A 24,216-nucleotide genomic window follows, 5' to 3' on the forward strand; every position below is an offset into this window, starting at 1 on the left:
ACAGAGGACTGACATTCCTTTAGATTTTTGTTTACAGAAAACTTATAATGCTGCTTAAGTATGCTTGTATTTTTCAGGTACATGCTAGATTTGCTTACATGTTATGAAGACAAGTGTTACATTTATGCATTAGGGGATAAAAATGTTATTTGTATGCACTCCTTATACTTCACTATTAGCACAGGCATTTTTGCTCTGCATAGACGTTCACAGAAAGTAGATTTATTAACCACCATTACAAATGTTATTGTTAAAATTGGTAACCTTACAGTATTCTTTCTTATTCCATGGCAATGTAAAGTACTATATTGTCAATGTAAAGAAATCCAGGCCACCTAGTTGAGGTAAAAATCAGTCTTTATAAAAAGTCCACAATACAAAATATAAGCGCTTTCGTCTACAAGCTAGACTTCTTCAGATAAGAATCATATTACATCTGCTACCCTTCCCTTATATAACATTGCCCCCAAATTGATCAATTAACATTTCAAAGAAATCAATTAACATTTAAAAGGGGGCTCTTTTTAAAAATTGCACTTTCCATATATTTAATATCTCCGTTGTTTTCCAAGACACAGCTCCTGCAAAACTATTTTTAAAGAAAAGAAACATACAAACACCTTAAACTAAAAAATGTTGTACATGGTATAAGGTAGAACATTCCTCATATTGTTACAACAAAAACTGTACATATTTAAAAGAACCATTAACTTCTATCCATAAATTTTTATGTTAAAAAACACGATGTCAAAAATCCTGTCAAGGATAATATAGAAGGTATAAAGGTCCATGATAACGTACCTATCATACTATTATAGAGGGAAATAATCCCATGTGAAATACTCATTGTTCACAAGGGGTGTAGACCTATTAAATATAATGTAGAACAATATGAAGCTAAGGCAAAATATACTAAATATTTTCTGCTTTAGATATTAAAACTGGTTTGATGGTCACATACTCATTTAATCCAGGTGTAATAAAAGATTTTAGTCTCAACTGCCATTTCAGTTCTTTACCCAGCAAAATATTTTTTATATCTCCCCCCTTCCCATTGTTGTCTGTGATGGAATCAATAATGCCAAATTTAAAACCATCATATGCTGGGCACACCAATGAGTGTTTGTATAGGGCACTCGTCTCTTTCCCTGTTCTTATATCATATTGGTGTTCATGCATTCTATCTTTCAGTGCCCTATCAGTTTTTCCTATATAGAATGCATGACAACCCTCACATTTAGCCATATATACGACCATCCTGGTTTTGCAGTTGCCCTTACAAAATCTTACCACACTATTCAAGTCATTATTTAACCTAATCCATGTATCTCTCAAAATCATATTACATAGATTACAATTACCACAAGAAGTAGTGGCCTTTAAAATACCTTTCTTTTTCTCTCCTTCCTCAAACATTCTTTTAAAGTTTTTTCCTGTTCTATAAGTAAAAAAAGGTATGTTCCCAACTGTTTAATATATTTCCTTATTAATTTTCAATGTATTCCAGTTTTTTCTAATAATATTGGTGAATGATCCAGAAAACATGTTGTATTCCAAGACACAAGCCCCATAGAAATGTTTTCCTTCCTTCTCTTTTTTTTGTAATTACATTTATTGTAGTTCTTCCCAAAAGTGCCACATATTTTTTACCCCAGCCTCTATATACTTCGTCTAGGATTTCAATGACCATGTCAGTAGGGTACCCCCTTTCTAGGAATTTTTTACCCAAAAAGAGAAACTCTTTCAGCAAGTCATTGAAATCAGAGGTCATTCTAGCTATTCTGACAGCTTGACCTTTAATAATACTTTTCTTTTGCGCCTCGGGGTGGTGTCTGGTGTAGTGTAAATAACTATTACACCAGGTATCCTTACGATATATTTTAGATATAAAACCATTAGATGTTTTTATAATGGTAGTATCCAAGTAATTAATGCTATCTACATTCCATGTATGTGTGAAACATAAGAAAGAAGTACTCCTATTTATGTAATCCATAAATTGCTCCAAAATATCCTGAGTACTATCCCACAATATAAAAATATCATCAAGGAACCTTAGGTAAAGTCTTATATATTTTTGGAAATGACTAGGAAATACATATCTATTTTCCCATTCTAATAAAACCAAATTTGCATAGAAGGGGGCACATGCTGCCCCCATAGCAACACTGCTCCTTTGTTGATAGTATTCCCCTTGGACGCTGATATAGTTATTGTCTAAAATCACTTCCATAAGTTCCAAAGTTAACAAAATCTTGTCACCAGAAAGAGTGGAATATTTGTAGAGACTTCTCCCGAAATATTCGTGCCCTTCCAATCGAGGAATACTTGTAAACAGATCTTTAATATCTATTGTCAAGAAGCTGCAGCTCTCAGTCCATGTATCTTTGGTAAGTTTGCTAAGAAATTCCCATGAATCTTTTATGAGATGAGGTGTTTTTTCCACTATTTCCTTTGTATAATTATCCACTAACATTGCTAAGGGATGAGTCTTAGAATTTTTTGCTGACACTATAGGTCTGAAGGGGGGTTCTCTGATGGATTTGTGAACTTTAGGTACACCAAAAAAGCAAGGTATAGAAGGATAGTTCTGTCTTAGAAAGTTATATAATTTAATGTTTATCCTATTGTCCATCAAGTATTCCTCCAGCAAGGAATCTATTCTCCTATAAGCAATGTTAATCTGTTTTTGGTGAATATGTGGAAGTGTCCAACAATATATCCATAATTGCATTGTTATATTCCTCCACACCAAACAAGACAACCCCACCCCCTTTGTCAGGCTTCATAACACGACAATTACCCTGAGCTACCAATTCTTTCAATAGATGTGTTTCATCAACAGCCAAATTAGAATGTTGTGCCTTCCATATATTTCTAACATATTCTTCATAAATCTCTTCTGTTACAATTTTTTCAAACTTTAGCAATACAGGGTGTAGGGGTGGATTATATGTACTACTTCTCACTAGTTCTACAGACATACTATTATAGTCATCTTTTTTATATTTATTAACATCTCTATTAATATTTTCATTGCTGTTACTGTAATTATTATTCTTATTGTCGAACATAATTTTTAAATTCAATTTCCTAAGATATAACTTTAAATCTATAAGCAAATTAGCTACATCTCCATAATTTGATTTCACAAATTTAAAACCTTTCGAAAAAAGTGTGAAATGTTCCTTCGTCAAAGTAATTGAAGTATAATGAAGTATAATTAAATATCTTGAAACCCTTATACTCCATAACAATACCTTTCGTATCGTCTATTGGTGTTATTTCCCCTTCCTCATTACTTTTTTCCACCCATAGTTCATCCCATAAGTGTCTTGTGTTTGACCTGAATCCGAAGGGTATCTCATTTTGTTTGCCAAACGCTCCGACCTTCTTGGTTCTAAAAAATGTTCACCTTCTTCTAGAAAGGAATCTAACTCATCCAAAGGTCTACGGGTATCAGTGCCTCCTGCTAATTCACCATCATTCACCAAAACTCTATGTTCTAAGTGTTGGTCCCCTCGTGTATCCCTATTCTTAAAAGCAGAATGCACCTTACTGCCCACATTATTGTGATTTTTATATGGACCAGGGTACATCTTACCCGTCTCATATTGTTGTTTGTCCCTTGCATACTTTTTTTGTTTTCTAAAGTAGATGTTAGAAGCCCTTTTGTCTATTTTAGCTAACAACCTGTTGTATAATTGCTTAAACTCTGAGAACAACAGGTCGTTAACAATGTCACCATTTAATTTATTCACTTCAATGGTTAATGTAGCCAAAACCACTTCATTACACTTAATCAACCTGGACACTAAACCCATACCACATTCATTAAAAAATTAATGAAAATCATCAATAATGGCTTCAGTGTAGTTTATACCAAAAGGGTATTTACATAATCTAAGTCCCTGTGGTACAATTTTATTATTAAAACAACATTTCAAATAACCATTGTCAATTTGCAAACATTTCAATTTAAACAGTTTTTTTTCCAATAAAAAAATCATCTCTTTCAATGTTGGCATTACTTTATAAGTTTTCCCTCTGCAGTTATCATTCAAACCACCAAAACTACTATTTGAATTACTGTTAAAGTCAAATTTTTTGTCCATCACTTCATTGAAACATATAGAGGGTGCCATGCCTGTACCATTACGCTTTCCATTGGCTTCGATATGTTTAGAAACATTAACATTAACAGAACCATGGTTTTCTAAACCAGAATTTCGAGCCAATAACACAGTACCTTGTTTTTCAGTGATAATTGTACCACAACCTCGCCCATCTTTGTCGGGAATAATCCGAGAACCGAAGCAATGGCACGAACCTGTCGATAATACTCCTTGTCGAGGAAAACTTTCTTTTGCAGCGCCTGTACCCGCCAACAGTCCACCATTACTCGCACACAGTTCTTCCGAGCGTGGAGATGACGTCATCATCGCTGCTGAAGGTTTTGAAACTGCCAAGGATGTATAGTCTTTAACCACAGTGCCACCTCCTGGTGTATTTTGGCTCAAAAGCTCAATGAGCCTAGTAAGATCACCTTTTAATGAAGCCACTTCTTCCCGGACTTTCATAACTTGTACAGTTTTTGTTGTAACAATATGAGGAATGTTCTACCTTATACCATGTACAACATTTTTTAGTTTAAGGTGTTTGTATGTTTCTTTTCTTTAAAAATTGTCTTGCAGGAGCTGTGTCTTGGAAAACAATGGAGATATTAAATATATTAAATATATGGAAAGTGCAATTTTTAAAAAGAGCCACCTTTTAAATGTTAATTGATTTCTTTGAAATGTTAATTGATCAATTTGGGGGTAATGTTATATAAGGGAAGGGTAGCAGATGTAATATGATTCTTATCTGAAGAAGTCTAGCTTGTAGACGAAAGCGCTTATATTTTGTATTGTGGACTTTTTATAAAGACTGATTTTTACCTCAACTAGGTGGCCTGGATTTCTTTACTTTGGTTGGTATTTGGTTCTACAATTACGTGCAGTTTGCTATATTGTCAATGTCACAGGGGTGTTTTGCCTCTAAGATGACCAACAGACATCACCAGTGGAGTGCTGGGCATAGCAAAAGGTGTATAGCAATCACATACATCTGACTTTTGTGTGTAAATATGTACACATTATGTGACAAATGTGTGGAAAGCATTTAGCATTTATAACAAGTTCATTATATGTTATTCCTTGGATTGTACAAGCTGTCATTTTCCTGTTGTTTTGGGTGTGAGGAAGTCAGGTACTATTTTTATTTTATTTTATTTTTTTATTTATTTTACATTTGTTTACCGGGCTAGTCCAACTGGATATATGTCCATTTTCAGTGGAGGCCCGGGGAGAAAAGCTCCACTACATACTACTTAACAATATCAAGATATACATGAATATACAAAAATAGGAAAAAAAAAACATATGCAATAAACCTGCAAACAGGCTGTATAGACTTTTGAGTAGAATCTAAATCTTAGGATGGTAAAAAAAGAAAAGATGAAGAACATTAAATACTCTGTTAGAGTTTGTAGATAAGAAGAAAGAGAAAGGTTGTTAAGGAATCAGATAAAAATGGAAAAAAAGAGATAGCTAACCATGGTTATTACATGAACATAGCCAATTGTTATTTAGGAAGAATTTTAGTTTAGTTTGAAATAGGGAGAGTGAAGTTAGGGTTGTAAGGTCTTGTGGAAACTTGTTCCATATTTTGCCAACTGAGTTGGAAAATGTGGAGTCACCTGCTGAGTTTTTGGATCGGGAGGTTTGGACCAGTATTTTGTTGGTGGAGCATAGGTACCTCTGATTGTTATAGGGTGTTATGAGGGTGGAGAGTATTGGAGTGTTGTCGGGGTGATGTAGGGCATTATGGGCAATAGTGAGTTGATAGTATTGTATGAGGTGTGGTAGTTCCAGCCACCCAAGTTTTTTAAGATTTAAACAGTGATGAGTTCTATATGGAGAGGCAGTAGCAAATCTGGCAATGTTATTATATGATGTAGTGAGTTTGTTAAGATTATGTTTAGAAAGATTTGTGTATATGGAGGAAGCATATAAAAGGGTTGAGATTAAGTGGGTTCTAGCTATTGTAGTTCTGGCTTCAGGAGTAAAAAAAGATTTGATTCTGTAGAGAGAGCCTAGTTTTCTGTTGGTAGATTTTATTGTAAGGTTAATATGGTTGTCAAATTTTAATTGATTGTCAATAGTAATACCCAAGAGTTTTGTTGTTTGGTCAGGAGAGATAATGGTCCCATTATCAGATGTTAGCGTAAAATGGATAGAGGAAGACAAGTGGGTGGGTGAAAAGAGCAAGAGTTTGGTTTTCTTGGGGTTGAGGAGAAGACAATGATTAGAGAACCATTGCTCTATAGTTGTGAAGGTTTTTTGTGTGAGAGAGTGAAGTTCTGTCTGTGTTGAGGCTGAGCAAATGATGGTAGTGTCATCTGCATATTGAATGCAAGTTGTTAGTGGAGTAGCTAGATGAAGTTCATTAATGAAAATGGAGAACAATAGAGGACCTAAAATAGAGCCCTGAGGGACTCCTATAGCAGTGTGGAGAAGATCAGAGAGTTGGTTGTCCCATAGAACTGCTTGTTTTCGGTTGTCTAGATAAGATGTGAACCAGCTTAAGGCAGGATTATCTAGAGAGAAATACTTTAAACGATGGAGAAGAAGTTGGTGATTGACCATGTCAAAGGCTTTGGACAGGTCTACGAAGAATGCCGAAGAAGGAGTATTATTGCTGCAGTTTTTGTTAATTGAGTCGATGAAGGATAGTAAGGCTGTGCTAGTACTATGGTATGGTCGAAACCCATGTTGGCAATTAGCCAGGAGATTATAGTTTAGTAGGTGATTTAGTAACTGTTTGTGGATACATTTCTCCATAATTTTTGCAAGAGGAGATAGTAACGTTATAGGGCGGTAGTTAGAGTACTCAGTAGAGTCACCTCCTTTGAAAAGAGGGATAATATAAGAGATTTTCCAGACTGATGGAATTGTACTTTCTTTTATTGTCCTGTTAATAAGTATAGAGATGGGGTATGCTAAGGCTTTTGCACCTAGTTGGAGGTATTCTGCTGGTAATCTGTCGGCAGAGGGGGTCGTAGGTTTTAGTTTATGAAGTAAGGACAGTATATGAGAAGTGGGTATGGGTTTAAGGTGAAATGGGGGGAATAGAGCTAGGTGTAAATAGTTTGGAGGTATCTGGGCTTTGTTGATTAGCTAGCTTTAGTATGGCTGAAGTGAAGAAAGTGTTAAAGGCATTAGCTGTTTGTAAGGGGCAGTCAGGGTTAGAGCCAGATGGGTTTGGTGTGGCAATTTTGCCAGGGGATAATAGTTTATTGATAGAGGACCAAAGTTTATGTGGGTGGTGAAGTGAAGATTGCTGAAGCTGAGAATAGAAGTTCTTTTTATCCTGTATGATGGCTTTTTTCGTCATATTTCTCTGTTGTCTAAAAGTGACATTATCAGTTAAACTTTTTGTGGTTCGCCATTTGGCCCAGGCTTTATTCCTACTTAAGATTAGTTTCCTAGTGTTATTTGAGAGCCATTGGGCTGTTTTAGATTTGACACGCATAGAACGCATTGGGGCATGATGTTCAAGGATAGTGAGAAAAGTATTATTAAAGTGACTAACTGCTTCATCTATTGGAAGAGATTTAAGAGGTGACCAGTTGACTAGCATGAGTTCATTTTGAAACTGGTTGAGGTCAAAATATTTCTTACTACGGAATGATCTGACTTGGATGGGGACAATAGTACTAGTTTTATGCCTAATAATGTATGTAAGGGAGTGATCACTGAGGTCATCTGGGAGAGTTCCTGTTGTATATTTTTGCTGAGGACTATTTGTTAATATCCAGTCAAGTATACTTTCTTTATTATTAAGTTTGTTTATTCTAGTTGGGGAGTTGATTATTTGAGAGAAGCCATGCAGGTTAATAAGGGTGGATAGATTAGTATGTTTACATAAGTTCCAGTCAATGTTAAAATCCCCTAAGAGTATTGTTTCTTGAGGGTGATTTAGTGAGAGCCAGTTTAATAGGTCTTCTAATATGGTTGGATTTTTACCTGGGGGAAGATAGGTACAGATAATATTTAATGTTTTCTGTGGGTTGAGTTGCAGTTTTGTAATAATTATTTCAATACTAGCATCAGGTGGAAGGTTATGATTTGTTTTACTTATCTGCAGTCCAGTTTTATAGAGTATAGCAACCCCACCACCTTTTTTGTTTAAGCGGTCTTGTCTTAGGATGTTGTAGCCTGGGGGAATAATCTCATTGTCTTTTATTGTAGGTTTGAGCCATGCTTCAGTTAGACAGAGAATATCAAACTGTTGGACATCTAGAAGGGCATGAATTTGTGGTATTTTATTACAAATGCTTCGTATATTTAGTTGGGCAATTGATAGTGATTTGGGGGGTTTAGTAGATAGTGTTGCGTTTCTTTTGAATGGGTGACATTTTGTGGGAATTGGGGAGGGGTTTGGACCAGGGTTGGGGTGGATATCTCCATCTATTAATGAGCAAAATAATATAGGGTTGAAGAGTTGAGGGGTTTTGCAGTAGTAGTTAGGAAGTTTTTTAAGGTTGTAGATAAAGTATTTAATGTGAGAAAGGCGGTGGTATTTAGGTTGAAGATAGGAGGTTTTGTGGATGGTATTGAGATAGTTTATAGATAAGGCTGGGGGAGATGTTTGGGTATGTCTGCTTGGGATTATAAGAGTAAAGGGTAGGGGTTGTTCATAGAAGGTTAAGAGATAGGTAGAGGTGAGAGTAGTTAGGAAAGTTAGTAAAAGTAAATGTTGAGTATGATTAGGCATGTTAAGAGGGCCTGTGCAGGGATGTCAGTGAGTGTATTAAGGGAAGGTTGGTCAGGGAGTGGGAGAGGGAAACTATATAGAAGGGGGTGTGGATGAGTATAGGATATGATTGATTGTGATAAAAGAGTGGTGTGCCCTTGAGGGAAATCAATTTGAAGATAATAGAGGTGGGTGGGGGTGGGGCACTAGGATGTGATTGGTTGTAAAGAAAGAGGGGTGTGTCTTTGAGGGGGATAAATGTAGAGGTGCTAGGGGCGGGTGGAATTTGGGGGCAGGGAGGGGAGCAGAGTGAGCCCGAAGGGCTGTTTCCATAGCAAAAGTAGGATTTCAAGAGTTTTGTGTCTTGCAATTGTGTAGTCATCCTTTTAGTTCCATGTAAACAATACAGTACTCCTTTGGTATTCCTTTTTTTGGACTACACATTGATTTGTGTGTGAGTGTTATATACAAAAGCGAAAACAAACTGCTGCAAAAAATGCTCCAAAGCCGAAACTCTTCAAAACCACAAACTTTATTTTAAATGCTCAATAAACACATTTTTTGTCCAGCAAAAATCGTTCGACTTCATCAGAAGAAAGGCAAAGAAACTTTCAGTTGACATTCAAAATCCTAATATATAAACTCCCCGCCAAATGACGTAATCACACAGTTTATTCTTAAACATATATACCCTTGATAAACGCTAAAACAGTTATATATTAAAATAACTCATGCAAAACTTTACCTTATTACAAATTATAGCAACAACCATACATCTGATCATTAACTTTAAATGTAAATCTAATGGTCAGGATAACTCAAGATGTGCCTTGCAAGGGCATGTTCTTCTTTTTGTAAGTTGATACTTCTAAGGTGCTCATACACCCTATCCCTCAGTCTACACTCTGTTTTCCTTCTATAAAAGGACAGACAACCTTGACAAATCGCTATATATACAACTCCTTTCGAGTTGCAATTAAATTTACCTTTACCTTTACTATGTAAACTAAATCCATTGATCTCAATCATACTTCCTAATTCCATTAAATGACAATATGAGCAATTGCCACATTGCATCATACCCCATCATAGATTTACATTTAAAGTTATTGAATAGGTTATGCAGGATGTGAGGGGTGGTCCCTTTGGTTTATTATTAGAAAAAATGGAGTTGTTATGGCAAATTAGGATTAACGCGTATACAAACCCAGGATTGAATGAGAAGTGCTCCTTAATGTGTTTATTAAAGCTCAAAAGCTTGAATAGATGAAAGAGTACAATAACTAAAAATTATTAATAGCAGTAATAAAATGAATCAGAATGTATGTACTTTATTGTTTAAAACTGAAATTGTTCAGATCGTTATACACGTATATCTTTTTGGAGATTATTATACGCATAGATTTTTTTATATATATATATGCATTAGTATGCATGCATTTAGTAGGTGTAAATATTTAGGTATAAAATACAGGTTAAATGTGATTTTTTTTGGCTTTGTGGTTGTTTTTTAATAACATAACATATTCTTAATAATACGCTTTAATTAATTTAAATAAGTTATATGTGGTTTGGATAGTAGAATGGTTCACCAATTTTATCATTGTTTTATTGATGTATGGTTTTTGCTATAATTTGTAATAAGGTAAAGTTTTACATGAGTTATTTTAATATATAACTGTTTTAGAGCTTATCACGGGTATATATATGTTTAAGAATAAACTGTGTGATTATGTCATTTGGCGGGGAGTTTATATATTGGGATTTTGAATGTCAACTGAAAGTTTCTTTGCCTTTCTTCTGATGAAGTCTAATGATTTTTGTTGGACAAAAAAAGGTGTTTATTGAGCGTTTAAAATAAACTTGGTGGTTTTGAAGAGTTTCAGCTTTGGAGCAGTTTTTTGCAGCTGTGAGTGTTATATGTTACAAACACAACAACCTTATATCACACACCTTATACTTAGCTACATTAGCAAGTAACAGTATGCAAGGATATGCCATTCATTTGTGTTCTTAGTCATTTATTGTCATATTCCTTGTTCAACACTTACTTTGATAGCCCAGCAGTTATATATGTTTTATTTTGGGGTTCAATCTATTTAATACTAGGCATACATAGTCATTACATGTTTCTGTGTAGAGAAGTTTACATACTGTATTCCAATAGGTTTTGGAATTTACAGGGAAAACCTACACTGAGTCTCCACAGTCACTTTATAGTTTGTTGAGTAGTTCCTCCACATTTAATTGGTTGATTAGCACACAATTCAGCTGCTTATGCTGTCATTAGCATGCTGAGGTGTTTACCATGTTTGCACAGCTCCACATGATGTGTAGAGCTACTTACTGAATACAAAACAGCCTGGTAACATGTGCACATCATGCCACAACTTGCACATGGTCTAAGCGGACCATGTAGCATTTATAGAAATTTCACCAGTGTCTAATAACAAAAGCACAACAAAGTGTGGCACCCAATATACTGTTTGTGGTACTAGGCAAGAAAAGAGAAAGTGAAGCTGATCCTCATGTCTGAAAGATGAGTGGAACTGAGTAGTGCAGTTGGTTATTATGAACAAATGCATTTTAAAAGAAAAAATGATTATATTAGACACTGGTGTAAAAGCTGAAATACTGTTGAAATAATGAAGAATTCTGCAGTGTAAGGTCAGAAACAGTAATTCTGAAGCACTGAATGATGATAAAATGTCTGAAAATATGTCAGAGAAAGAAGTCTGTTAAAAAAAAAACTATATGTAAGTTGAAAACCTGATCCCCCGGATTTACAAAGCTGTGTAGAACATGCAGGATTAGTCTAAGAGCTATTTTTGGCAATATGACTGATGTGCGATCCAGGAACAAGCTCCCAGGATGTGCACGTGAACTCTTAGACTAAACCTGCATGGACTGAGCTCCTGTATGTAAATTACCCTCATTTGCAGGTGAAAACCATGCAAATGAGGGTAATATGCGATCCAGGAAGCTGGCAGCTGTCCATGCAGGAAGAGTGCAGTGCGCAGAAATGTTAGTAACCGAGTACATTTTTGCAATCTACAAAATTTTGCTGTGACAGCTCCAAATAAAGGGTGCATATCATTGAGGAAGCATGCCACTGGCTAAGTAGAAGGCCATTGGCATTGCAAACTGTTTAAAAAAAATAAACAACTTTTATTTTTTTTTCGCCGATCTCGCCTGTTTAAGCATAGGGCAGCGGAGCTCAAACGGGATCGGGGGAAAATAATAAAATAAACCTAAAATAAGCATTCTAACTAAAATCAGTATTCTGCCATGCAAGTCAATGGCAGGCAGAAGACAACCTGGCAGGTGAGAAATGGTTGCTAAAGGGGGAGGCTCAGTGTGGGACATGTAACTATGCATTAGCAGGCAATCCTATGCAAATGAGGGAAAGGTTAGTGAATCCCAGATTTTCCCAGGCTGTGATGCAGGTGCCAAGAGTGTAAGAGTATAAATAGCTGGGTGCAAGACTAGGATATAGGTGACATCATGGGGGGGGGGTGTCAGGCATACTGTAAGTGGATTGGACATCTGTGAATCGGGATTGTTCTTGGCTTACCACAGCTAAGCTAGGGGTGTGTCTAAACCTGCTTAACACTCTTTGCAAAGTGTAAGCAGGTGTGAACACCACGCACCGGGTTTTACAGGAAGAAAAAGGAAATTAAACCAGGAAAAAGTAGCTCTGTGCACATTTGAGCACTCCATTTGCGTGGCGCACACACAGGCTTAAACAGGGAGGCAATGGGAATGGAAAACAACAGTAGGAAGGTAATCAAGGAGAACTAACTTAGCTGACAGGTGAAATGTATCAGAATCAGCCAATTACACATGCAGCAGACCAGCCCAGCCCAGCACACCACTATAAACTATGCAAATACCTTTCCCCCTTATTTTTCCCAAAAACTCTGCACCACTGGTGTATACAGACGGGGAAATTTTACAAAATGAAAGCAAGAGAAAAAATGTTAGGGGCTGCTTTTGCTATCATAAACCTGCATGTGCAAGAGGCTGAGGGTGGTGAGGATGTGAATGCTGCTGAGCAACCCACAGTGAGGAGACAAAGAAGAGTGTACAGACCCAGGGTAACCTACCAAGGGCTACATGAGCTGGAGATATTGGAGCACTACTGGGTGGACAGGGACCTCCTACAGTAAACTGTTGAGCTGTGCCGGCCATGCCTGATACACAAAACTAACAGAGGGGAGCCCATCCCAGTGGATACCAAGGTATGTGTAGGCCTAAGAATACTAGCTACAGGTACCTTCCAAAGGCCAACTGGGGATATGATGGGGATTTCACAGGCATCAGCATCCAGGGTACTCCACTAGTTCCTGGATACCACGTCAGCACATGTCGGTGAACACGTATATTTCCCCATCACCTGTGAGGCGTTGGCCAGCAATATGCATCTCTTCCACCAAATAGCAGAATACCCTGAGGTAGTGGGTGCAATAGACTGCACGCACATATGCATGAAAGCACCACCAGGTGAGTGGGGTAGGGTCTACATCAACCACAAGGCTTCCCCTAAATCAACTGCCAGGTCGTGTGCGATGCCCAGAGCATAATAATGAATGTGTGTGCTGGCTGCCCTGGAAGCAAACCACGATTCCCACATCTACCATCTGACGCAGCTGTACCAGACATTTGCCATTGAGGACACCCCACACAGTCACCTAGTGGGGGATGCTGGATATGCACTGGAGCCATGGCTGATGACACCCATCGGAAATGCACACACACTCATACAAGAACTCCATAATGAGGCACACTCACAAACACAAATCATAACAGAGAGTGTGTTTGGGATGCTCAAGTCATGGTTCCGGTGCCTGGACACATCCGGTGGAACCTTGCAGTACTCACCAACTACATGTACCCAAATTGTCCTTGTATGTGCCATGCTACATAATATGATCCTGCTGAAACAGCTGCAGCAGGAACAGCATGGGTCAGGGCCACACAGCCCCCCATCAGTGTCAAGGCCTGCACAGGTGCAGAGTGACTCAAAGGAGGAACAACCTGAGCCTGCCCCAGTAGGCAGATGGAGGCATGCCCAGTATACCCTGGCCTTGGCAAAGAGGCAACGCATATCACATGCACTGACACAGTAGGGACCCATGGAATGACACCTCTCTCCACCTCGCACATACAGTAAAAGTGATGCCAAACATGACACTACCTGTGCTCAACCATGTATAGGGAGTGTACTATGTGCATCTGACATACGCAGCCCTGCAGCACCACCCTCAATACTGGGACACCCACAAGGTAAGTGACTCACACATGCCAGTTGGGGGGGACATACCCAACAATAGTCACAGCCAGCAGGATAGGTGTAGACAAACACAAGCAAATGCTGTACTATGGCCTCTGAATGAGCCCCATAGGTAACCCCTACCTCAGGCCTACACAGACAGACTACAGCAGGCCAGCCAGGTAGATGTAAGTTGTGAAGGCTAGGAAGTCAGAAACTAATATGTAGTAGTTAAAGCTACGATCTGTAGTACACTGGTATGCCTCTAGCCAGCACGATAGGTAAGACTACAGACTGAAATGGTGTACTCTACATACCAGTACAGTCCTAGCAAGTGTGTAAAAGTGTAAGGTGTGCCCCAACATCCTACGTACAATTATAGTAACAGTCAGGTGTGCCCCCCCACCCCTGTGTACAAAAGTAGAAACAGTAGTCAGGTGCCCCCCCCCGCTATGCAGAAATGTAGCAACAGTCAATGCCAAATGACTGATGTATACCCTGCAGAAACAGCGTGCTACCTGTCGGTGTACAACACAAAGGTCAGCACCGCAGTACAAACTACCTGGACTTGATTCACACATGCAGTATAGATGGCCATACTGGGCATGCTCACACACTTAAGAGGAATGAAGGCAATGTCAGTGAACAACATACTGAAAGGCCATACTGGACATGCTCACACACTTAAACACATGAAGGCCATGTCAGCTAACACCAGTGGACCAGACATATCTGGCAGTTGCAGTTCTTAGTGCAGACACATGTCAGTATGCACCACTCCTGCCTTGCACACACAGCGGATAGGAATACAGACATCTATGTAAGGGCAACACACTATAATAAGCCAAAGGTAGATGGACATAGATGTGTGGAAGAGGGTGACTGTGACAAGGAGCCATCTTGGCCTGTCCCACCCAGCACAGAAGCACAGGGCCCTAAACACATGAGGCGCAAGTGTCACTCACTGCAGATACTAGCCACCTTTATCTGTCAGCACGACAGCATGTTGCACGTGCCAGCTGTGCAACATGACTGTGCAAGGAAGTAGTCACCTAGTAGCTATATACACGTACCTGTGGCATATGACCCCATGTATGCCCACATGCAGCATATCAACCCCTACATGAATGGGTTGCGGCTCATGCACACACCGTCCTCCCCATAGCAGTATCATGACAAGCCTGCTGAGGTCATCCAATGTGAAATACACCTTTGGGAGAGCTGTAGCTCAGTAATCCCCATGGCACGTCCCATAACTGTGTACTGCTGTAGTGATAAACTAGTTAGGTAGTAGTCCTAACCCCAGACTTGCCAACTGTGTGAGTGTGTGTTTGTGTGCGTGTCTCTCTGTCACTGAAGGTGCAGATTGAAATGCTTTTTATGCTACTCACACTCTGTACAGTTCATATACAGAACTTTGGCAAGGCTGCTGATGTCACTCACCTAGAAATACACCTCTGGGGAAATCATAGTCCAGTAATATCCATAGTGCGTCCTGTAACTTTGTACTGCTGTAGTGTGAGAAAGTAATTAGGTAGGTGTTCTAACCCCAGACTTGGCATGTGTGTGTGTGTGTGTGTGTGTGTGTGTGTGTGTGTGTCTGACTGACTGAATGAGAGCAATGCTTTTTAGGCCACTCACACCCCGTACAATTCATATACTCAATTTTGGCAAGGCTGCTGATGTCACTCACCTAGAAATACATCTCTGGGGAAATCATAATCCAGTAATTTCTGTAGCGTGTCCTGTAACTGTGTACTGCTGTAGTGTGCTAAATTAGTTAGGTAGGTGTTCTAACCCCAGACCTGGCAACTGTGTGTTTGTGTGTGTCTGACTGAGTAAAAAGCAATGCTTTTTAGGCCACTCACACCCCGTACAATTCATATACATACTTTAGCAAGGCTGCTGATGTCACTCACCTAGAAATACACCTCTGGGGAAATCATAGTCCCGTAATCTCCGTAGCGCATCCTGTAACTGTGTACTGCTGTGGTAGGGCTACATCACCACCCATGGCAGTTCTGGATGTTTTGCGTGTGTTTCAATGTCTGTCTATGGAGCAATGCATCATATGCTACTCATCTGCAGTACATTTCAAATGCCCTACTTTGTCAATCCTGCTGATGTCATTCATTGTGAAATACAACTTTGAGGAGAAAGCTCCCTGTAATCCCCGTGGTGCAACCTATAACTGTTCCATGCTGTAGTGTGCTATAGGCCTTGATCAGGGGTTCTATACCCACACATGACAGTTGTGGATGTTTTGTGTGTGTATCACTGTATGTATAGGGAGCAATGCATTTTAGGCTAGTCACTCGCAGTACAGGTGAAATGTCCTACTTTGGTAAACCTGCTGATGTCATTGAGTGTGAAATACACCTTTGGGGAAGGATATTTTTAGTAGTCCCTGTGGTGTGTCCTATAACAGCTCCATGCTGTAGTGTGATATAGGCCTTGGTCAGAGTTCTATACCCACACATGACAGTTGTGGATGTTTTGTGTGTGTCTCACTGTGTTGGGAGCAATGCATTTTAGGCTAGTCACTCGCAGTACAGGTGAACTGCCCTACTTAATTAATCCTGCTGATGTCAGTCACTGTGAAATACACCTTTGGGGAAAAGTACTCCAGTAATTTCCATGGCACGTACTATAACTGTGTAGTGCTGTAGTGTAATAAACCTGTTAGATGGGGGTTTAACTCCCAGACTTGACAGGTGTGTGTGTGTGTGTGTGTGTGTGTGTGTGTGTGTGTTTGTGTAACTAGTATCATGTGTAGATGTGAGTGTGTGTGTGTTTGTGTAACTTGTATCCTGTGTAGATGTGAGTGTGTGACACCTGTGGCCAATATGGAGGGGGTTTTGCTTATTACTTTTATGGTGACCCTACTATATATCACAATGTCAGCCATACAGGGATAACAGATGTAAATTAGCTGGAAGGCTGGGGTGCAAAGCCATACCCATACATGTAACATCAAGGTCAGCCAATCCAAATTAGCAACCCCACTATTATCCAGATCACACACTCAACCCATGTGTCATGCACACATGCCTAGGCAACAGCCAATATGTGGGTAGTACACTGCATATTGGCCACTGATAGTAACTATGCAGTGATAGCAGTGGGCTACAGAGGGCATGTAACCCTGCCCATCTGTCCAATATGCATGTACATGCAGACAGTGCACCTCCACCATGTTCCCCAATGGACACCTGCATGACCTGTGGTGCCTTCACATGTGACTCACAAAGGACAAACCATGCCTGACAACATGCCCTGTATGGATGGATGACACTGACATCAGGGAATGCTGTTGGCATGCTATCAATGTAGGTTAAGGGTAATCCTGTTGCCCATTACCAGTTCCTGCCACAGGTGGGCAAGACTGGCACATCTGATGATAATCTGTGTTCACAACATGGGCCATACACCCCAGGTACAGTTCCACATGTCACTGTACATGCATGTGGGAGGTGTGCACATCCCAGACACCATTCATGTCATGGACTATGGAGCACATACATGGCATGTGATGTACAGCATTGGCCACACACAATAGTCACCCAGCTGTCTGGATGCAGTACACACCTGTGTGGTCAAATGCAGTAACTACAGGTCTGGGCCCTAATGCAGACAATTGTCATGTGGCCTGATGCCATGGTATACCCATTGCCTACCCTTGTGCAGCCTGCTGGCACAGTTGACCACCACACACCCGTGTAGACATGCATCCATGCATTTCAGAACTGGCACCCTGTGTGTTCATGTGTGTTTGTTGTATGGTGCATATGTCCACAGCAACACTCACTACAACTCCCCAGGGCATACTGAAGCATGCTGTCTGATGTCTGACATCTCCTCAAACTCTTTGCCCATACGGCCACCGTATGACCCATGTGGTGCATGTGATACCTGCACATTGATGTGTTGTGGCAATCCCACTACTGATGAGTTGCACTCCTGGCCCTGCCAAGTGTGTCAATGTGTGTGAGTCCCTGTGTGAGTGTGCCTGTGTTGATGCTGGCACCTGTTCATGCAGACAGGCACGTGTATGACACCTACCGTATATCTACCGTATCCCTGTTGCAGATGTCACTCACCCTCACATATATGTTCTGAGTGCTCCACATCAGGTAACCCATGTGGTGCATCCAATAACTGCATCAAACTCTGATAGCACTACATAGTTGTTGGGGGTTTGATACACTGTGCTTGTAGGTGTGTGACACAAACATGGTTCAGTTTTACCCTCCCACCCCTCCCTGACATGTATCTGTCTCTGTCTGCCTCCCCAAGTCCCTCTCTGGTGGATGTGGAGACACACACCTGCCTTGCTTAGGCAGCAGCATGTGTATTTTACATGATGCTCATGATCAGCTGATGGCCTCTGCATGAATTGCAGCCCTCCCCTAGCTGATTGCATGTGGAACAGCTGTGGTAACAATCCCATAGCCAATTGCATAGAAACACACTCCACTACCTAGGAACATCATGGTGGTGTTTGGCCTTTGCAGTCACTGTGAGCAGGAACTAGATCTGATGCTTGGCAAACAGCATCCCAGATGGATTGGGGATTTACCTCTAACAACATACACTGTGGAAAGAGGCAACCAACAGGAGGGGGATGTGCCTGACCTGACTACAGACTGTACGTGCTGCTATACTTCATTTGGAGTAATGGCGGTTTAACAGTGTTTGTCTGGATATGCCTGTCGTACATGTCACAATACCTCCCATGTCAGTTCCATGTATATGAGGAATCCCCATCTGCAAGGTCATCTGCAGACTGGGCAGTGTTGTGCCTTTGGTTTCATGTGTTAGCCACAGTGCATCAATCTGTGGAATGCAGAAGGTAGTGTGAGGATTGCAGTCTGTAGATGGTGAAGGCCGTGACAGTTACTGACTTCATATCCCTCATAGGACGTATGTTGCAACAAACCCTGTTACAATGGAAAATATATGAGGTTATCACAGCAACATGTCTATACTGGCCCTGTGTATGTGCTGTCAGCCACACCTCTGCCAACCTTTGTACATATGGCGTGCATGAACTGGTGCATATGTGCGGTACACCATAAATTCTGTCATTATATCTGAAACCAAGCCAGTGATATATCAAATTGCTACACATGTCATGTACAGTAGTGGTTATATTTCATGACATAAGCTGGACATTCTGTGGATGTTTATACAGTACTGAGGTCTGTGTAGTGATGGTGAATGTCGGCAGTGTGTGCATTTTTAATATGTACTTCAGCCTGTGTACAGACTGTAGTAGATGTCATTGTTCTAGCTCCCCTTTTATCAGATGTTACATGCTGCCCCACTGTATGGTACCATTTTGCTATACATGTTTGTAGGGCCATACACACTTGTCCCATACCACAGACAGCCAGCATAACAAACTGTGTAGTAGCCCAGTATATGTAGGGTCATTCTGTGAGTGGTACATATGAGGATGGTGTAGAACAGATAGCCCATGTACTGTAATATTATGCTAGCTTACCATATGTGGCTGTATTCACATTGGTTGTGGTTATGCACTGTCACACAGGTGTATCTTACCCTGTGCTGTGACATGGCTGTTGAGCCTGCTATATATGCAGGTACATGTGCATTCCCCCATATGAGATGTAGGCCATTGTTGAGCCAGTCTGCCTGTAGCCTGCACAGTGCATTGTTACATGCCTAGCAGCTTAGTGTACTTAACCAGTGGGATTTTATGTGCAGATACTTGCCAGACGTACAGCTGTTGGGCCTCCCTTAAACGTCATGTATGTCAGACAGAGCAGTGGGATGCTGTACAGATGTATGTCAATATCTAGTGGGTGGTATGTGTCCATGGCACCCCTGTACCAGCAGTCATTAGTTGTCAGGCCAGACAGGAGTGTGTGAATCCAACACTTATGGTGCCAAATGTATACCAGTTGTTATGTGTTATACCCATCTACATGGCTGTCTACATCCATATTGTCAGGCCTGGTACACATGTGGTGCACTAAGGGATTATGTGTATACCTATGGACTGTACAGGGTGTGTCCAAAGTTCCACATATATTTTCCAATATCTCTGCTGCACTCCACAGGGGCATTACATTCTAGCAGCTGTACCTTACAATGATTTCCTTAGGATGTCTGTCAGTTGCCAATGGCACACATGTTATAAGCAGATGTCAGCATCTACACACACACCATGTCTGTGAAGACAATCCCAATGACAGTAGCAGCAGTCTAGTAATATACCTGCTATACATACCTGTCATCCCCTTGCACTACAACGTTGGGACTGTAGGGGCTGTTGTACGACTACACTCCATGTCCAGAACATATGGCAGAAATATATGTACATATACTTATCCAGATAGCTATATATATATAATTATACATGTACTACATTGGATTACCACTGTCATGGCAACCACCCACTATAAATTCCTACAGCATGTGGGCATAGTCCCTTTACATTCCTTGTGTGATGGAAATCCTTCCTGTGTGTGGGCATCAGTGATATAGGCAGCAGGTAGCAATACCTCTTACAGGAGAACCTGCACACTGAGAGCAGCCACATATTTGTAGGAGGATCAGGAACTACAGACAGACTGTGGGTAGAGTTGTGTAATTCTTTGCATAGTGCTGGTATTACAGGGTGTATGTGTGTGTGTGTGTGTGTGTGTGTGTGTGTGTGTGTGTGTGTGTGTGTGTGTGTGTGTGTGTGTGTGTGTGTATACATACTAGTGTACCTTGGAATGCAGTCTGTCTGCATAGCTCACTACTGTGGGCCTAACCTCTTGCTGGACAGACGTATGCCTATCATGTGTTGTCCATCCACCACACAGGTCCTGTGTCAGATAGTACACTGGCAGTGTGTGTGTGTGTTGCGTGATATAAGTACATGGCTACATCCATGTCTATATCTAAGCTCAATTCCCCGAATAAGGGTATGTTGCAGACTATCCTGTAACACCAGCACCTTGCTTAGTGTATGGCAACAGTGTTCCACATATGTGACTGTGTTCCAGCCGCTGACCCCCATCTACATACCAAGCTTTGCACGTATGTCATGCTGTTGGGGGTTGTTCTGTAGTGGGCTGTGATTATATCACACTGCCACTGCTGCCATTAGTCCACTGCTGTTGTATCCCACACACATATAGTGGAGCTGGGGCCATATATGTGTGGGCATCACCTACACAACACTTGTGCACCCTTATGCACTGCAGAGCCCAGTGTATGTAACAGTGGTATATGGGCTTGTATTATTGAGTCCAGGTGGGGAGCACCATAAATAACCTAGGCTGTTACAAAATGTGGGGGTATCGGTGTGAGCTGCCACAAGGTATGTGGATATACAGTACCATATACTTCACCTATATTGACATTACTTACATGAATTGGGGTACTGCAAGCCTACTGCCTCCTGCCATACAGACTGTTCTGTGCGTTATGCCTTGTTATGTACTGGGTACAACCCATTTGATCACAAAATGTCTTTACCTCCTATGGAGTTTGTACAGAGTATAGATATAGGCAGCTGAACTAAACACCTGCAGTACATACTGCTGATTGTGTGGTACCCTGTGGCCCAGTTTGTCTGCACTATTGTACATTCTGAAGGGCTTGGCCTGGACAACAACAGTTGTGAATCTTTCCAGACTACTGTATTAGTGTAACTGTTTCACAGTTGCAGTACTTCGTTTATATGGTTGTCAGTATTTGAACAGCTATATGATATGGCATATAAAACTGTTATAGTACACAATTAAAGGATTCCCATTTCTGCAAACCTGTGTGTGGTGTCTTTCCTATGACCTTTCTATGGGTATATGCTGCAGGCAACGATTGACATTAGTATGTGTCGCCCATACAGTGTCCAGTTGTTCAGGTGTTAACTGTAGTCATAGTGGCTGTTCCATATTGTGTGGCCTCCTACATATGTATCTTACTGTACATATATCTGTGTGTGTATGTGTAGTCACACGTGTGTATACATATATATATATATATATATATATATATATATATATATATATATATATGAAACACACAATCCCAGTGCGGAAGGAACTGCCAAAAATTATATAACAGCCAAGAAATATATGAACAAAAGTAGATGCGTGGCTTCAAAAACCAGTCAGCGTGTATTCCAAAAAGGTAAAAGTTTAATAACGTGAGCGCTTTCGCGGTCCTGCCGCTTCTTTAGACGTGAATAAAAAAACATTAATGATGATGCTTACATATAGTGAAATTCAAAAAACATGGGTTTTGGGTACCAGTTGCGCCAACTCATATTCCAACTTGGTAATGGTGGCTTGGGAGAGAGAGGTACTTTTCAACTGTCCACAGATCGCTTTTTTCAGACGATTTGTGGACGACCTCTTTCTCCTTTGGCGCGGTACCCATGCGTCTTTTGTACAGTTTTTTGAACATCTTAACAACCTTGATGGCTTTCTTCGATTTACCATATTCTACTCTTCAGATTCAGTAGACTATTTGGATGTCACTGTTTATCGTGAGTCTAGATTTATTAAGACAAAAGTCTTTCGTAAGGCATGCTATACAGCCTCTTTTCTATCTCCTCAAAGCATGCATCCACCTAAACTGTTTGATAATATAATCAGAGGGCAAGCTTTGAGGATCTCACGCCTTTGCTCTGATGATACTGCTTTTAAACAGGAGCTTTCTACCCTTGGGAAACATTTTTGTAGCAGAGGTTATGCCATCGACAAGGTAGAGTCTGTCTGCAATACTGTTACAACTTTAAGGACCAGTCTTGGGAGACCCTATTTTTCTAATTCTACACACCACAATACAAACAGAGTATGTGACAATAGACGGCTATCAATGGTTATACCATTTGCAAAAAATAATTCTGTAGTCCATCAAACAATCATCAATAATTGGAATATTTTGATGATCGATAATGATGTCCAGCAACTAGTTGGCAATTGCCCACGATACACCTATACGAACACCAAAAATTTTAAACAACTTCTCTGTTTTCCTTCTTTATGTATGTCCTCTGATTTAAGCAAGAGTTTTAACTTTCATCATACCAACAAATGTGGTCATTGTCCCCAGTGTAGATACATAGACACGTCCAGATTTTTCGTTCCCCTAATGACGGCAGGCTTTGGGAAATTAAGTGTACTTCTGATTGTAATAAACGTAACATAGTGTATGTTGCCTGCTGTCAATTATGCTTTAGATTCTATGTGGGCAAATCCAACAGGTCCTTGAGGGAGAGGATTCGTGATCATATGTATTGCTTTACCAGAGGTGACAATTGTAGTGCAATATCTAAGCATATGCTCTCTTATGAGCATCATATCTTTCTATTTCAAGTAATACATGTTCAGCCAAGTTGTTTAAGAGGTGGCGATATTGTTAATCGCACTGAAGCAGCAGAAACCCGGTGGATTTTGCGGTTAGCGGCTCATTGGGGTAGGGGACTTAATGAGTCCGTCCCCCTTAAGCCATCCCTTAAAGGCAGATCTATCAGATGAATTTAGATTCAATGTTTTATATTTGACTGTCTTTGTATTTTAATGTAGCCATGCTCTTTATATTTAGCGCTTCATGGTAGTTGTAGTTTTTTATATTTTTGTATTTTGTAGTTTTGGGCTAAGGAAATGATGTCTTTGTTCAGGAAGTGATGTTCTTTGTTCAGGAAGTGATGTTTTTTGAATTTCACTATATGTAAGCATCATCATTAATGTTTTTTTATTCACGTCTGAAGAAGCGGCAGGACCGCGAAAGCGCTCACGTTATTAAACTTTTACCTTTTTGGAATACACGCTGACTGGTTTTGAAGCCACGCATCTACTTTGGTTCATATATTTCTTGGCTGTTATATAATTTTTGGCAGTTCCTTCCGCACTGGGATTGTGTGTTTCATTTTTATCCTGGGACTTGGTTGAAGTTTTTTCATTCTTTTGCGAATGGAAGGAACTGCTTCTAATGGTCTATCAGCAGTGGCTGCTGAGAAAGTTGGTTTTGGTACTATTGGCTCTTTGCATGAAGCATTAAGAGACTTAAGTAATCCTCTTCTTACTATGGATGATGTCCCTCTTCTGGATGAGGGTGAATTGGATGTCGACAATGAAATCATGGTTCGGCAACTCAAAAGAGATATTGAAAATAATCTT

The sequence above is a fragment of the Protopterus annectens genome, chromosome 1.part0 (genome assembly GCF_019279795.1).
Source record: "Protopterus annectens isolate FY-2018-M chromosome 1.part0, PAN1.0, whole genome shotgun sequence".
NCBI lineage: Eukaryota > Metazoa > Chordata > Ceratodontiformes > Protopteridae > Protopterus > Protopterus annectens.